The sequence below is a fragment of the Bos mutus genome, chromosome 9, assembly GCF_027580195.1.
Source record: "Bos mutus isolate GX-2022 chromosome 9, NWIPB_WYAK_1.1, whole genome shotgun sequence".
In the NCBI taxonomy this organism is placed as follows: domain Eukaryota; kingdom Metazoa; phylum Chordata; class Mammalia; order Artiodactyla; family Bovidae; genus Bos; species Bos mutus.
In genome coordinates, this window is record NC_091625.1 from 34,634,162 (window position 1) to 34,647,503 (window position 13,342).

The following is a 13,342-nucleotide window of genomic DNA, read 5'->3' on the forward strand; positions in this document are numbered from 1 at the left end:
CGTGTCCGACTCTTAGCAACCCCATGGACTGCAGCCCACCAGGCTCCTCTGTCCATGGGATTTTCCAGGCAAGAGTACTGGAGTGGGGCGCCATTGCCTTCTCCGACACATGGTATAGTTCCTTTTAAACAGAATTTTAAACATCAATGAAAAATGTTGTAGTGGGCTATGTATGTGTTTTAGGGGTGGGGTATGGAACGCTATCCTTTCTATGATGACAGATGAATAACATACACACAAATTCAGCAGTTACCTATAGGGGGAACACAGGGAATAAGCCAGGGAGGTGGGCACAGGGGCTTCAAAAGTAGTGATAATATAGGTGTCTTTTAGGTGGGTGGCAGATACATATATGTTCACTTTTTGTAGAAAAGAATTACACAGTTATAAAGAATTATATATACTATAAATCAATTTTAAATATTAAAAAGGGATTCCTTGTTCTTGAAAACTGTCAAAAGCAATGAGCTAAGGCAGAAAAAGGAGACTGGCATAATGTGGCCCGAAGAGCAGAAGAGTTGCTTCTACCCTGAGAAAGTACGGCAGCCAAATGATGTAAAACTGGGACGTCAGCGTTTCAACTAGTTTGTAAGGGATGGAACTCCAGCCTAAGTTGATTCAGTGAAGAGGAAACTACACAAAAGAGGAATATTTAAAAATACCTAACTGTATGCTCTTGTGGAAAACACCAGTGTAGCATTTGACCCTGGCATCTAAACTCTCCGCTCTGCCACCTACTGGCTTGACAAACTCAAGGGTTTCACTAGGGTCTTAAAGACAGACAACTTCTACACAAATGGCCCTTACCTTGAAGACGACGACTTAGTATTTATAATGTCTGTTAAGAAAAACACAATTAAATTCCTATTTCTTACTTTCCTCTCAAGAAAAAAATACCTAAAGAACCATAGCTCATTAAAGCGCCCCACATATGCACTTTTCAGCTGAAAAATAAGACCCTAAAGTGCTATAAAAGTTAAATGTAAAAAGACATAAGAGCTCTTTACTATCATACAAAATGTTTTAAAAAACTCTCATGAATTTATCAGTACTGCAAGTCAAGTGCATTTTAAAAGCAGTTCAACACTGTTTTACTGTAGCATACAATATGCATTAAAACGGACAAGAATTTTGATGTATCAGTTCTGAGAGTAAAATAAAGTCTAAGTATAAATGGTTCTCAAATACAATTATTTCTCAGAATTTACCCTAACATAGATGGTTCTCAAATACAATTATTTCTCAATATTACCGTGAAGTTAACTTTTAAATGGTATTATTCAAAACACAGTTTTATTACCTCAAATCCACACGAGTTTAATCAACATTTGTACCAAATAACAGAATTTTAAGTCAGTAAGTTAATAGTCACAAATTGTTGAAACTAGAGTGCTTTCCCCCACCAAAAATAAAACATATTTGATAAGGTTGCCTGTTCCCCACAGGCTACAAAACTCTTTAAAAATTCCCTCTTGAAACTGCAACCCACTCCAGTATTCTTGCCTGGGAAATTCTGTGGACAGATGAGCCTGGAGACCTACAGTCCATGGGGTCACAAAAGGGTCAAATACAACTTAGCAACTAAACAACAATATGATCAATATGCCTTTTGCTAAATTAATTTTTAGGCGCTTTTCCTAAATTTGAAGAAAAAAGTTCTTTGATAAGCATGTAATTGGTCCCAGTTCAAAATAGGGTGATACTAATTAAAAACGTATTTTAGGTTTCTGGCACCAATACAATCACAGGAGGAGAGAGTCCTTTATGTTGTATTTGATACTCAAAAATGATTTTTCCATTTGAAGGGCAGGAATGAACTAAAGATAGGACTTTGGTTAACCTTTTGTTCAGAGTTGAGTTGTTTTGAGGATATTAAATTTAAAGAAATAATAACATTTGAAGAGGTAGGTCAAACAAAGGTCACCCAGGATATATTAGCAAGAGAATTCAAATAATAAATCAATTTATAAAAAGCTCTCTGCCTTTTCTTTTAAAAACCATCAATCTCTCTGAAGTTGAAAATCCCACATTAAGGTTTCCCCACTTAGAGATCTCTTATTACAGATGAAAAATGCTTCATAACTTTTGCAACAGTTTAGCCATTGTTAGGATTAAAATATAAGTTAATAATTTAAACATCTGCTGAAACACAGAATCTTTTAGTAATGCCACCTTGCCTTTCAATGATTTTAAAAGACCATGATGGGCTAAAAATAACCGTAAAAAACACTTCCTCAGGATAAAAGCAAACATAACAACATTAGCACCATTTGCTTTTTAGTTAGCTTCTTTTTAAATTAGCAAATTCTAAACTAACCCAATCTAGAACTGAAACAACACAGCTCTTTCAATGGCAAGGAAATCTGAGAAGCTGATCTGGAAAGCAAGTGTATTGGGATTACACTTTCATACACATTCTTGACAAAGAACGGCCAACACAGTTTTAAACTAAATAGTACTACACTTAAAATTATACTGGGTCCTGTGTAAATCCTCGAGAGAGATATCTACAGAAAGCAGTAACTGTATCATCACTGACTGTGTGATCTTGGCTAGAATGCGTAACCTCTCTGAGCCTCAATTCTTCATGTCTAAAGATGGGTATAATAACAGTACCTGATTCATGTGGCTGCTACAAGGAATAAATGAGATAATAATGCAAAGTTCTTAGAATTGTATCTAGCACGTGATACAAGCTTAATACATATAAGCTATGCGGTGGACATTTTCTAATGGATTTCAAAACTCTAAGACACTTGATTCTCCATAAAAATTTTAGGTATAGTAAATAAGAGTATTTGTCAAAACATGACCAGGGACCAGGGATGATCCATAGCTACAGTAGTGCCCGAGGTTTGGCTAAGAAGTATCTTTTGATTGAATTAAAATTTAATGAAGCTAGAGTAAATTTTAAGTATAACTTATGGAGTCCCTTGGACTGCAAGGAGATCCAACCAGTCCATTCTGAAGGAGATCAGCCCTGGGATTTCTTTGAAGGAATGATGCTAAAGCTGAAACTCCAGTACTTTGGCCACCTCATGCGAAGAGTTGACTCATTGGAAAAGACTGATGCTGGGAGGGATTGGGGGCAGGAGGAGAAGGGGACGACAGAGGATGAGATGGCTGGATGGCATCATTGACTCGATGGACGTGAGTCTGAGTGAACTCCGGGAGTTGGTGATGGACAGGGAGGCCTGGTGTGCTGTGATTCATGGGGTCGCAAAGAGTTGGACACGACTGAGCGACTGAACTGAACTGAAGGAAAATATTTTTGGTAATATAAGTTAAATTATCAAAATTCTATTATGTTGTTCATTAAATAACGAAGTGATGTATTACCTGTGGTTTTCATGGAAAAAAGTTAATTCTGCTCAAACATAAGTTTGCTAATAAATACATGTATGTGTATATATGTGTAATTATTATTATCTAGAAGACTTAATGAGTCATAAAAAATGGGTTTATGTCTGCTTCAGACAAAATGTAAATATCAGTTTCTAGTACTTAATAGGATTGGTATTTTTTACAGCTCAAATATTCATTTTTTGATGGTACTGAATGTCTCAAATTCTTCATCTTACAAATTTTAATGTTCTAAGATTATCTATAACTCAACCTCCAAACAATAACTTATTTTCCCTTTAAGGGTCACATTCAGGAAAGAAGATGCTAACAGGTAGTCTAGGTAGGCAAAGAATAAATGCTGTCAGTAGTCTATGAACCTTTTTTTTATTTCCTGGCATATGTGTTTAATACATTGAGGATTTGAATTAATTGGTATATCAACAAGTACATGAGGTATGGATGGGTGAAAAAATTTGGAAAATAAAGCACAGGCTAGTCTAAAAGTTATCTGTTGCTCTAAAATTATACAGTTCAGGTTTCTGAGGCATTTAAAGAAATCCCTGTAAGTTCCCAAGAGTATGGGCTCCTCTTCTTTCTCTCTCTATTCAGCCCCTTTCCTATAACTACACCCTTTACACTCCCAACCATGGCTACCTAGAGGAATACTGTCTTTGGAAGATCTTACTCTGAAATTCTAACTTGATTACCAGTAGGAGGGTTGAAGGTACACAGTCTGTAGAACAGAAGCCACAGTTACTTTCTTTTGCAAAATGGCTTTGGGAAGCAGTTGTTAATTCCCAAAGCCATGTGGGAAACTGTGACTTCCATAAGAATTGAGAGTTATTTTAAGGTAAAACAGAGACTGAAAAGACTCAGATTCAAACCAACACTATGCAGAAGGATCCACCCGAGTGCCCACAAATATGAGACAAAATGCCCACACTCATTAAACACTGAAATCTGGTCTCCTAAAGCTCTTAATTCCTTCATTCAGCAAATATTTACAAGGTCCATGTTCTGTACCAGGCACTATCTGTGCAGAATGGAGCTTCAGTGGTAAATAACCAACTGTCCTTGAATTACATTCATAAACAATTAAAAAGTGTGATGATCTGGAAGATGGTTTCACATCAGAATCCATGAAATCTGGATTATAAAAAAGCCAGAGCAAAGGCTGTAAGAGGGCTGTGTTTGGTATCTGTCTCCTTCACAAGAGTAAGATCACCCTAGCAGGTTGCATGCGTGCCAGGTCACTTCAATCATGTCCAACTCTTTGTGCCCTCTGGACTGTAGCCCACCAGGCTCCTCTGACCATGGGATTCTCCAGGCAAGAATACTGGAGTGGGTTGCCATGCCCTCCTCCAGGGGATCTTCCCTACTCAGGAATCAAACCCGCATCTCCTGCAGCTCCTGCACTGCAGGCAGATTCTTTACCGCTGAGCCACCAGGGAAGCCAGGTTAGCAGCATCTCATCTAGCAACCGGCACAAAGTAGAGATTCAAAGTTCAACAAACATTGGGGAAGATTAGCAGTATGAAGAGGTTCAAATATAATGTCAGAGGTATTTAATTCTTCAACATCAGGGTGGACACCATCATCATTCACGTTTACTGAGCATTCCCCAGACATCGTTCTACCACTTCACACACATCTTTCTTCACCTTTCAAAGTTCCTAACAAATAAAAAGAGAAAACAGGATAGGACCATAGAGTTTCTACATTTCAGCCTTACTAGGATCAGAAGTGGCAAGATTTACTTTGACACAGGTGATTAAATATGACTGACAGAAGTTAGAACTAAATAGGTCATGGGGAGGCGGGTGTGGAGAGGAGATACCACCATTAATAGCTTTTATATCCCTACGGTGTATAAATTTTATTTTAGATTTTCTACGTTTTCTCTAAATAGTAATTACTTTAAAAATCTGAAAGGAAGTAAGCAGACTTGAGGGATTTTACTAAAGAGGGAACCTGGGTGCAAGAAGTCGGGAGCCAGAGACGTCAGGAAGAGCAGTCCCTTAGCATGAGTCTACAGGGAGCGGGGAGGTCTTCCGGCCAGGTAACAAAGTTGTCTGACTAAGGCTCAGCATTCCTTCAGCTGAAAACTCCAGGGTGTATTTTAATTGTTTATATGAACACATTACTGCTGCAAGCAGCATCAGTCTTGAAGGCAGGTTTCCTGGTGGTCTGTGTTGCCACCTACAGAAACTGTGCTTCACATCCTCTAATGGATAGTGATCATGGAGCTGTTCTATGTATGATAATAAACCAGGGGGAGGGGAGCACAAAAACATATAAATAAAAAAGCATCACCCCATGATTTCTCCAATTAATACTTTAATTCTCTACTTTCTCCTTCCAACTTAGCAGACTGCACATGAGAAGTTGAACTTGTAAATAAAATAGGAACACACTTGAATGGAGGAGAACCTGTCAGGTGGCCGAGATCCTTGAAGATTTTAGGTCAAGGAGCCAAGAAGCTCTATATTTTAAACTCAGCAGGTTACTATGAAAAGATGGTGATCTCATTAAGCACCTGAGACATAAAACTATGAGTTCTTTAAATAATGTGGCAATTTATGCACCATAGAAAATAGAATATAAAGTCTTTGTTCAAACTTTCCAAGTGACTCTGTTTTTCTTGACCTGGCCTGAAGTTTCAGGGGTTTTCATCAACACCTGTCTTTATACGTGAATTTCTTCTTTCAAGCCCTCAGCAGCTATCTAACCACTAAACCACATTAGGTCATTTACACAAATAGATCATTTTTAGCTCTTGGGTTCTGTAATAGGATAAGACAAACGTTCTTTTAAAACGTTTTCAAGAGGAATGAGGTACAGCTAGGTGGTGGTGGAAGCTGTGGGTCTCCAAGTGCCTTCACTAAACTTCTGGGCACTTTCCTCATTTCCACGGCTTAAAAGACTGAAGGATTAGAGGAACAGGTAAGTCAGTATCCTGCTTGGGTAATGACATGAACACATGAGCTTCATCTGTGGCGTTTTCCCTCAATGGGCTCCCTCGTCCAAAGCCCTTTACTTCAGAAACTCGACTGAACATCAGGGAACATGCCATTCATAAGAAAGAGCTAGTTTTCTCCTCTGAAGAATAAAATGACTGATCTAGATAACTTTTAATGTTCCTTATAGCTCTGAGACTCTGAAAGAACAATAATATTCTGCATCAAAAGTTTATGTGAAAAGTTTAAATGTTACAAAAACCTTTATGAGCAAACTAAAAAGATAAACTGGGAAAAAACATATGCAAGCTGTATCATAAAAAGAGGTTTGTTTATAGGAAACAGACCACTTTTAGGAGTATGCTAGAAATATGGTCTTAACTATATGAAAAGGTGCTCAGTCACACACTTAGTAAGAAGAATGGAAATTACTAGGCCAAGACTCCAATTTTCATTTCTAAAATGAGGAAATATCGAGAAGTTCAACAAAATCTAAATAACGCATCCTACTGGCGAGGCTGTGGAGAAACAGGAACTCTCACACAGTGCTGGTGGAAATGGAAAATGATACAATACCTATGGAGGGGGACATCATAATAGTCAACAAAATTACACAGGTATTTACCTTTGGGCTCATGTATCCATATGTAAATATATACTTATATGCGTGCATGCTATGTCACTTTAGTCATATCTGAGTCTTTGCAACCCTATAGACTGTAGTTTGCCAGGCTCCTCTGTCCATGGGGATTCTCCAGGCAAGAACACTGTAGTGGGTTACCATTTCCTTCTCCAATGCATGAAAGTGAAAAGTGAGAGTGAAGTCGCTCAGTCGTGTCCCAATTCCTAGAGACCCCATGGACTGTAGCCCACCAGGCTCCTCCGTCCATGGGATTTTCCAGGCAAGAGTACTGGAGTGGGGTGCCATTGCCTTCTCCACACCACCTGGAAACTCAAATATATATGTATATGGATTTTAAGTATTATATATATGGATTATATATACACACACACATATATATGTATTCAAGCTAATAAGCAAAGAAGGAAAGATAGAATTAGGATATCTAGGTCATGCTCATTCCTAGCAACATCACACACAACCAGCAATGAAAGGTTTCCTGATTAAAATACACAACACCCACTGGATCTACAAAGTACCCTTGGCCAAAAAGTATTTGTGTGTGTACATCTGAAACCTAAATCCGATTGGATCTCTGGATCTAACTACCAATTTTTCAGGAAATGAAGCATACAGAGAAGCATGTTAAGTGACAGCAAAACCCAAGGTGTAGGAAACTGTATAGGCAAGAGGACCCAGTTTCTCAGCAAATAAGCTGTAAAGGGAAAAAAGAGATGTTGATAAGAAACCTACATGAACGCGGCATATCAATTCAGGGAAATTCATGAATCTGAGTTGAACAAACAATCAATAAAAAACTATGAATATGTATGTATGTATACTACATATGGACTTCCCAGGAAAAGGAGTACGTCAAGGCTGTATACTGTCATCCTGCTTATTTAACTTATATGCAGAGTACATCATGAGAAACGCTGGACTGGAAGAAGCACAAGCTGGAATCAAGATTGCCGGGAGAAATATCAATAACTTCAGATATGCAGATGACACCACCCTTATGGCAGAAAGTGAAGAGGAATGAAAAAGCCTCTTGATGAAAGTGAAAGTGGAGAGTGAAAAAGTTGGCTTAAAGCTCAACATTCAGAAAACTAAGATCATGGTATCTGGTCCCATCACTTCATGGGAAATAGATGGGGAAACAGTGGAAACAGTGTCAGACTTTATTTTTTTGGGCTCCAAAATCACTGCAGATGGTGACTGCAGCCGTGAAATTAAAAGACGCTTACTCCTTGGAAGGAAAGTTATGACCAACCTAGATAGCATATTCAAAAGCAGAGACATTACTTTGCCAACAAAGGTCCATCTAGTCAAGGCTATGGTTTTTCCAGTGGTCATGTATGGATGTGAGAGTTGGACTATAAAGAAAGCTGAGTGCCAAAGAATTGATGCTTTTGAACTGTGGTGTTGGAGAAGACTCTTGAGAGTCCCTTGGACTGCAAGGAGATCCAGCCAGTCCATTCTAAAGGAGATCAGTCCTGGGTGTTCATTGGAAGGACTTATGCTGAAGCTGAAACTCCAATACTTTGGCCACCTCATGCGAAGAGCTGACTCACTGGAAAAGACCCTGATGCTGGGAGGGATTGGGTGCAGGAGGAGAAGGGGATGACACAGGATGAGATGGCTGGATGGTATCACTGATTTGATGGACATGAGTTTGAGTAAACTCCGGGAGTTGGTGATGGACAGGGAAGCCTGGATGGCATTACCGATTTGATGGACATGAGTTTGAGTAAACTCCGGGAGTTGGTGATGGACAGGGAAGCCTGGATGGCATTACCGATTTGATGGACATGAGTTTGAGTAAACTCCGGGAGTTGGTGATGGACAGGAAAGCCTTTGAGATTCATGGGGTCGCAAAGAGTCAGACACGACTGAGTGACTGAACTGAACTGAAGGTGATGCTAGTGATAAAAGAATCTGCCTGCCAATACAGGAGATCCAAGAGAGACAGAGGTTCAATCCCTGGTCAGGAAGATCCCCTGGGTAGGAAAAGGCAACCTGTTCCAGTATTCTTCCCTGGAAAACCACGGAGAGGAGCCTGGCGGGCTTCAGTCCTTGCAGCCACCGAGAGAATCAGACACAGCTGAGTGACTAAGCACACATACTACATATATGTTTGTATATCTCTATGTACATTTTAAGTATGTATGTATATCCATATCCATACATATATATGCATGTGTATGTGGGCGTATACACACATAACTGAAGAAATCTGAAGTGAACTAAAGCATCTGATAATATTAAGAAACTTAATTTTGGGTGTATGCTGAAAACACTATTTTAAAGAAGAAGAACTTACTTTCAGGAAAAATATACTAAAATTTCACAGGTGAATTGGTAGAATATAGTCCCTGGTGGCTCAGACAGTAAAGCGTCTGCCTACAATGTGGAATACCCGGGTCAATCCCTGGGCTGGGAAGATCTCCTGGAGAAGGAAATGGCAACCCACTCCAGTATTCTTGTCTGGGAAATCCCATGGATGGAGGAACCTAGAAGGCTACAGTGCATGGGGTCACAAAGAGTCAGACACGACTGAGTGACTTTGCTTTCACTTTCTTTCATGGGATTTGTTAAAAATGTGGGGGTGAATAGAGGAAGGATTGAGTGACAATGACGAGATTAGTTTAAGTTGGGTAGTGGGTACATTCATGGTTACCATTCTCTCTGCTTCTATGGATAAGACTAAATTTTTCTACAGTAAATCTAAAAGCCGCATGAACAAAAACAACAAAATTTATGTATCTAATACTAACAAGCTGGTAATAGAACACTGATATCAGACTGCTAAGTCGCTTCAGTAGGGTCCGACTGTGTGTGACCCCATAGACGGCAGCCCACCAGACTCCACCGTCCCTGGGATTCTCCAGGCAAGAACACTGGAGTGGGTTGCCATTTCCTTCTGCAATGCATGAAAGTGAAAAGTGAAAGTGAAGTCGCTCAGTCGTGTCCAACTCTTAGCGACCCCACGGACTGCAGCCTATCAGGCTCCTCCATCCATGGGATTTTCCAGGCAAGAGTACTGGAGTGGGGTGCCATTGCCTTCTCCGGATATCAGACTAAGACATTCTAACTTAGGAGCGCACCTGAGGAGCTTTTTCAAAATACAGTTTCTGAACCACCATTATCTTAATGAATCCCAAATACAGAAGGAACGGTGTTGTGTCCCTCAGGACTGTGGGAGTGTGGAAAGAAGGTTGAGAACCACCTACAGTGTTTAAACACCATAAGGGTGGGGGCTGTACATCATTCATCCAGCTCTTTTACCACCATACTTGACATGTAGAAGGTACTCAAGAAATACTTGGTGAATTAATGATAACCTGGGAAGTGAAAATGAACATGTAAGCTTAATAGCAGCTAAATGCTAGTGTGCAAAAAACATCTTCATATTTGATACTGAAAAAACCATTTTGGTTGCCGAGTTTAAAGAGCATGACTTTCTGTTCTTTAAGTAGAATAGGTTTTCATTATAAAGCCACAGTCTAGTCACTTTCAACAGCTACAGGTAAACTCCTAGAATAAAAATAGTTTTAAATACACAATTGGGTGGGGTGAAGCTAGAAAATATTCTGATTCTACAATCTGTTTTGGACAAGACAGTGCTTTTTAAGTGACTAACAAAGCAAACAGTAGTCAGATTCCCTGTACTGAAATAAACACACTATTTGCCAAAAGGGTTGAACGTACAAGGCTTATTCAATAAAGACACATTTCCCAAAATTAAATGGGAATATAGAATGACAAATACCCACATATATTTACATATCCCCCAAAGAAGACATATGACCACTTGGTATGGATTTTGTCTCTAATAATTACAAAATGGAGCCAAGCCCACTGTCTTACCGCAGAAAACAGCAAAATACCTCAAGCACAAGAATTACCTAATTTTAAAGTTGGGAGGAGTTTAGAAGCTAATCCAAACTTTTCATTGTGTTGATGAAAAAACAAACACCTAGAGAGGTTAAGGTGAAAAGTTCTGGAAATAGTTGGAGCAACCACAGATAAACACCTTGTCTACACAGGTGCACAGAATGAAGAGCTGAGAATTAATCTTTGAATTTTATGTGAGTAATAACGAACAAGGTATCAGTCTTGATTATAAACAAGTAAGTATGTGTCACCATATATACACATAAAAATACTGGAATATACATTTCTAATAAATCCTTTTAAAACAAAGCCTATAACCTAGTATTCAAGGGCATCCATAACATTACCCCACTTACTTCTTCAAAATCTTTCCCAAGAGAACCACAGTACCTGGAAGGCAGCCATTTCTCTCTCTCATCTTTTGTGGTCTCTTATAGATGTAGTAGAGGACATAGTATAATTACAAAAAGTATTATTCCACAGATAATTTTCAAGTGATGAAAGAATGATCAGAATATATAGAACAGATAAACAACAAGGCCCTATTGCATAGCAAGATCAGATCAGATCAGATCAGTCGCTCAGTCGTGTCTGACTCTTTGCGACCCCATGAATTGCAGCATGCCAGGCCTCCCTGTCCATCACCAACTCCTGGAGTTCACTCAGACTCACGTCCATCGAGTCAGTGATGCCATCCAGCCATCTCATCCTCTGTTGTCCCCTTCTTCTCCTGCCCCCAATCCCTCCCAGCATCAGAGTCTTTGCCAATGAGTCAACTCTTCGCATGAGGTGGCCAAAGTACTGGAGTTTCAGCTTTAGCATCATTCCCTCCAAAGAAATCCCAGGGCTGATCTCCTTCAGAATGGACTGGTTGGATCTCCTTGCAGTCCCAGGGACTCTCAAGAGTCTTCTCCAACACCACAGTTCAAAAGCATTAATTCTTCGGCGCTCAGCCTTCTTCACAGTCCAACTCTCACATCCATACATGACCACAGGAAAAACCACAGCCTTGACTAGACGAACCTTTGTTGGCAAAGTAATGTCTCTGCTTTTGAATATGCTATCTAGGTTGGTCATAACCTTCCTTCCAAGGAGTAAGCGAAGGGAACTATATTCAACATCCTATGTGAAGCCATAATGGAAGAGAATAAAGACAGAATGTGTGTATGTATATATAACTGAATCACATTGTTGTACAGCAGAAATTAATATAACATTGTAAATCAATTATACTTCCATAAAAATGACTGAATAGAAAATACAATATAAACTTTTCAATTCTCCTGTTACTCAGAACTGATATAAAAGTCATATTTCATATGAATCTGTGAATATTATATAGAGACATGGTAAGTTTCTAAATATAGCAACCAATAAAAGCTTTGAAAGTGAGAGTTAAGAGAAAGGAAGGCAGTGAGATGAGTTATCCGTTTATATTTCTACAAGGTGCTATGCAAGGCTTAGTTCAAAATATATGCAGAAAATTACATGCAGGGGAGGAAGAAGGGAAGAAAAAGAACAAACCCGTATTTCATCCACTGGTCAAACATTTAATTTCAATTACTGGTCAATCTTGAATCCATACCACTTTAATTCTACAGAGATTTTTTTTTAAAAAGACGTATCTATGCCTATTATGGAATTTTCCTTCTCACCTACTTCATCTGTAAAGTTGATGTGATTTAGTTCCAAAATGACAAAATGAAATAAGAATCAGAATTTGGCCTCTCAACTTGCTGTTATTAGATTCTTTAGGATCCTGAAAACTGATTTTAAGAGTCTCCTATTATTGTTAAAGAGAATACCAACTACTGAAAATCACAACGATAACATTTACTTTCATCTTTTGGGGGGAAAAAATGTTTCTAACTGAGCTGATTCAAGATCCTAGAAGGAATCTGCAAGGCAAACAGATAATACTTCCAAAAAGCTGAAAGCAAAGTCTGAAGATTAGTCTTCTGAAATGAACACAGCAACCTTATTTAAATGGACATGATATGATATGATATGATATTATCAAGTTAAGGGTTTTTGTACCTCCTCCACTGCAACTCTAAAATAAAACCCAAAATTAAGCAATAAAATCTGAAGCCATATACCGAACACAGTAAGTAGAGTGTTGTGAACAATGAATTTAAATCCTTCAGGCTAATTACACTTGCAGCTCTTTAAATTTATGGATGTCTTGCTTCTGTTTGAAAATTTTTAAATATTTAAATGCAAAAACTAAAATGTTTATATGCTAACATATTTTACATTTCTCTTATTAACATCTGAGGGCTTACATTAAAATCCTGAAATACAAGACAGCATACCTACATTTTCACCATTGTGCTTCTTCCAAGCCTAAAAATAAGAATTGAGGTATGCTATTTTCATAAAAATTTAGAAACATTCATGGACACTTGACGGCTTTATGTAATAAGTGAAGAATTTAGGTGATGGTTTAAACCCACACTCCCCTCCAAAAGACTTCTTTCCCTGCTTTTACATACTCCCAAGTATTTTCAACCAAGTAACA

At 38.6% G+C, this 13,342-nt stretch overlaps 1 protein-coding gene across 2 annotated transcripts in view; it reads right to left on the bottom strand.

Moving 5' to 3' along the window:
* Positions 1–13,342, bottom strand: part of NT5DC1 (5'-nucleotidase domain containing 1) — a 114,227-nt gene that overhangs the window by 73,328 nt on the left and 27,557 nt on the right. The window lies entirely within an intron of this gene.